Here is a 5,003-nt window from a genome sequence, read left to right on the forward strand (position 1 = left end):
TAGGCCTGTCTGAAAAGATGTGTCTTTAGTTTGCGCTTGAAGCTGTAGAAATTAGGAGTTAATCTGATTTTCCCGTATAGAGCATTGCAGAGAAGTGGTGCAGCTCGGGAGAAGTCTTGTATATGAGCGTGGGAGGTTCTGATAATAGAGGATGTAAGTGTTAGGTCATTGAGTGAACGGAGAGCATGGGTTGGGCAGTAGACAGAGATGAGGGAGGAAATGTAGGGAGGTGCGGCATTATGGAGAGCCTTGTGGATGAGAGTAATAACTTTATATTTTATTCTATAATGAATAGGCAACCAATGTAGCGACTGGCACAGATCCGAGGCATCGCTGTAGCATCTAGCCTGATAGATGAGCCTGGCCACTGCATTTACAATAGATTGTAGAGGGGAGAGTTTAGTAAGGATAAGACCGAATAGTAAGGAGTTACAGTAGTCAAGGTAAGAGTGAATCAGAGCAAACAAGAGTGAATCAGCACTTATACTCACCTCTTTTGGGCTCCCTCACTGCTCCTTCAAGGGCATCTTCTGTTCACTTCCAACCTCATGGGTGAAATGTTTAGCCCAAAGGGACCAGTGAAGAATTTGAGTAGGCCTCAGTGGTATTGTGGAGGCATACTAACGGGATAAAGCGTGGCCACTGATGTCACCCAGGCAGCTGAAAGAGAACTGAAGACATCTGCAAAGGAGCATTGAAGCCAAGGGGGAGCCCACAAGTGGTGAGAGTAGACAAATATCATTGTTGATTGTGGTTATGACCAGACTCTTGGCGCATCTTACATGCATCTTGACACAACTATGCACATCTAGCCTGAGCTAAAAGTCAAACCCAGTAGAGCTACCTTCAGTCCTGTGTCATGCCAACTGTAAAGCATTCTTAGACCATTAATGTGTACTTTTTATCCAAGAGAGTAGTCTCACGCACAATTTTATGATAACTAAGTGGCTCGGTGAACAAAAGAATGAAATTTTGGGTTTGTGGGTTCAGTATAACATAGAAACGTGACTAAAAGATCTGAAAACAGTGAAGCAGTAAGCTTTGTGAAAACTAAAGTCTGTGTGAGTTTCGAAACTTTGATCATGACTGTACACCATTCATTGCAAGGTGGTGATAACATTTTAAGTCTATTCTAAATTTCCAGCAAAATGATAGATAGCTATAAATGCCTAAGAACACTGTACTAAATAAAGAATAGTATATACACATCCTCTATGAGCATTTTTTCCCAACAATTCAGGAGTAATTTGATGACAAATAAAGCTTTTAACATCATGATGGAGCACAAGTTCTTAAAACAGAAGTGATAACTAAGTGGCTTGGTGAGCAAAGCATTGACATTTTGGCTTCATGGCCAGGAAACTCTGTAGATCTCAATCCCATTGAGAACTTGTGGTAAAAAAACAAGGCAGACCAACAATAACAGATAAATTGTGATAAACTCCAAGCACTTATTAGAAAGAATGACTTGCCATCAGTCAGGATTTGGCCCAGAAGACGATATTCAGCCTACCAGAGTGAACTGCAGAAGTCTTGAAAACTAAGGGACAACACTGTGAATATTGAGGCTTTCAATAAGGTTGATGTATTTTTCATCAAAAGTTTGAAAACTTATAAAATGCTTCTAATTGTACTTCAGTAACCATAGAAACATCTAACCATAGGAAGATCTGAAAACAGTCAAGCAGTAAGCTCTGTAAAAAATAATATCAATGCGAGTCTCAAAACTTTAACCATGACTATACACCATTCATTGTAAGGCATTGATAACATTTTAATTCTATTCTAAATTTCCAGCAATACAATAGATAGATAGATAGATAGATAGATAGATAGATAGATAGATAGATAGATAGATAGATATTTTTATTTTTAAAGAAAAGCAAATCTGGGTATCATCCCATAAATTGTACGGCAGAAACCCCTCTCCAGGCAAAAGGGTTTGCAATGGAAAAAACAATCTGGTCTGCCAGTAACTTGTATGGATGGAAAATGTCCTTTTATTGGAAAAACATAGATAGATAATAGGTAGATAATAGATAGATAGATAGATAGATAGATAGATAGATAGATAGATAGATAGATAGATAGATAATAGAAAACCGGAGCATGACAATAAATTTTAATTATTTATTTTTATGTACAAAAACAATCAGGGGAAAGCGCGAATGCAGACCCCCACTACCACAAATTTTGCAGTTGAGTTTCCCCCATTCGGGGAAATCACAGGGGTTAATCCATCAAAAATACAATGAATAGATCTCACCCTGGGAACACCACCTATTAGATCGTGGATTCTTCCCCTGCCAGGTAAGTATACACTCCAATAATTTTAGTGCAGAAAGTGTAATCCAAGGCGACGTTCCAGTCCCAACAGAAATAGTTCTCAAGCAAGAAACTAATTATCATAGCAGTAATATATATTTTAACAAAGTGCTGGTGCAATAATAAATATCAATGATAACATAATTAATGTTTTTCCATTTATTCAAAACTAATATATGTGCACTTATATTAATACATAATTGGGTCAGTTTTTGTGGAATTCAGAAAATCAAAAACTTTAAACAACAAAATTTCATTGCACAGCCATATTCTTACACAGATTTTTTTTCTCCATTTTTTGTGTACAGAGCTATTTAAGGTGTCTTTATGTCCATATAAAACTGCTCTTTTCGTCTGAGGTTTTTGGGAGGTGAAACTACATTCACAGTATGGGATAAATATTTTTATATGTTCATAGTTCAGGAATTTTGGAACAAGGATACCAATTTTGTTTGTGTTTTTTTAAAAAAAAAATTATATGTAGTTTAAAAGAGGACCTTTCACCTCCTGGGGCACATGTGGTGTAATACACCACTAGAAAGCCGACAGTGCGCTGAATTCAGCGCACTGTTGGCTTTCCCTTCCTGCGCCCCGGTGAAGAGCTATCTGTGTTCATATCAGTCAGTCAGGAACGCCCTTCCTCACAGTAGTGTCTACTGTGCTGTACTGTGAGAGCGGTGAGGAACGCCCCCTCCCCTCTTGATAGTACTTGTCCATAGACGTGTCATCACTGGACGGTAAGGAACGCCCCCTCTCACAGTTCAGCGTTATAGATGCTGCTGTGAGGAAGGGAGTTCCTGACTGTCAGAAACGCCCTTCTGACAGTGAAGAGCTACGGTACCAGCACCGATAGCTCTTCACTGGAGGTACAGACAGGCTAACGCTGATAGTGTGCTGAATTCAGTGCACTGTCAGCTTTCTAGTGGTGTATTAAACAACATGTGCCCCAAATGGTGAAAGGTTCTCTTTTAAAAGTGATTTGAGATTTTATATTTTTTAATTTTTTTTTCACATTTTCTACATTTTTTTTAACTTTCATTTTTAGACCCCCCAGAGGCCAATGTTTAAAGTCCTGACATTTGCAGCACATGTATGCCAGATATCGAAAAAGGGTGAAAGAGAACTCTGTATCAGTTTCATAATGCTCTGAGATAAATGGGTACACGGCCCATGGCCAAGTCTCCATTAGGGCTCTCCTATTATTGATACATGAACAGGGCAGCCTAACATACTGCACCTCCACAAAGTCCTGATGGGCCCTTTATGTCAAGGGGATTCAAGAGGGCTTGTTGGATTTGGTTTGGAAATGGATTTGTCATAGCCACCATGGCTCTGTTTAGAATGGAAGCCATGAGGCCGATGTGAACAGAGCCTGGCAGTCTTTACTTTCAGAGAATTTGAAGTATAAATCCATTGTAATCTTGAGGTAAAGTCACACAGATTGTTTTTCCTGATTTGCAACTTGTTCTGACAGCTTGCTTTCCAAGTCACTCTCACATTTCTAGTAGAATCAAGTATTGTTGTATTCTGTAAAATCTCAAGAACTGAGATATGTTTCTTCTTTTGTCAACTGAAACTTCACGATCATGAGAAGCCATTTCCATTCCAGCACTGACACTTTGTAAAGGATTAAAAGCAACTACAGAAGATGTTTCCCTGTCAGCAAACTGAGAATACTATCCAGCTTCAATGGTGAATTGAAAGTGCATTTTGGAAATCCTCTAAGCAGGTTTAGCAAATGTATTTTCTCGTCCTCCTTGAAGTGAATTTCAATAACTTCACACTGACTAGAAAGTGAATTTTAGATACAGACAGTAAATATCAAAAACATCTCTCAGCACATTGTTATCTAATGAGCAACAGCAAAGTGGGCCTGAAGTGTTCTTCAAACCTTCCCGAGCTAAGATGTTGGTGCCTGTAAAATACAGGATTTAATGGAGCAATTATGTCAGGTATATGTAGTTATTATAACATGGAAATAAATAGACGCCTTGACAAGAGACCTGAGTTCAAAGAATTCACCTATGCCAATGTAGTCATGCTGGGTAAAACTATTTAATAAGTGGCAGTCTTGTATATCGAGGCCAAGATTGACAAAATTTTAATGGGCAATGACTATTACATAAAGTGATAGCAGTAGCTCCCTGTGAAAAGCTGCATTCATATTATTTTATTTTCCATCTGACCGATCCTGGTGTATGAGGACAAAAAAAATATTATTTAAAAAGAACCTAACTTCATAACATTCTTATTGAGATACTTGAAGAAATGGGTGACTGCCCAAAAGCACATTTTGATGACATTTGGCCCAATTATATAAATAGCTTATCTGTCCTTCATAGAAGTCCTAGATTTGAGGCCCACTTCCTTTACAATACAACAGCGTACTTTTCTAGGACTTCCATTGAAATGAATGGACTCTGCTCAACCACCACTCCATTCAGACGAAAGTCCCCCGTTCTCCTGATCAGTGCGGGTCTAAGGGGTCTAAGGATAGAGAATAAGATGCTCTCGTGGGAAACATCTGTATGGCGTTTGCATGTTCTCTTTTGGTTCTTCTGGCTAATCCCTTTTCCTCCACACTATTAAATGAAGAGTTGTCCTTCAAAATATGAACATGCCTGAAACAAAAAAATAACAATATTAACTTTCACTGGGCACAAGAAGCAATGTGACTA

The 5,003-nt window shown here is 38.6% G+C and overlaps 1 non-coding gene across 1 annotated transcript; it reads right to left on the reverse strand.

The window, feature by feature from the left end:
* Positions 1 to 2,153: 2,153 nt before the first annotated feature.
* Positions 2,154 to 2,318, reverse strand: LOC142205554 (U1 spliceosomal RNA). Its single transcript, XR_012716540.1, has one exon. It is a non-coding gene; the product is annotated as a U1 spliceosomal RNA (small nuclear RNA).
* Positions 2,319 to 5,003: the final 2,685 nt, after the last annotated feature.

This window comes from Leptodactylus fuscus, chromosome 5, assembly GCF_031893055.1.
Source record: "Leptodactylus fuscus isolate aLepFus1 chromosome 5, aLepFus1.hap2, whole genome shotgun sequence".
Taxonomy (NCBI): domain Eukaryota; kingdom Metazoa; phylum Chordata; class Amphibia; order Anura; family Leptodactylidae; genus Leptodactylus; species Leptodactylus fuscus.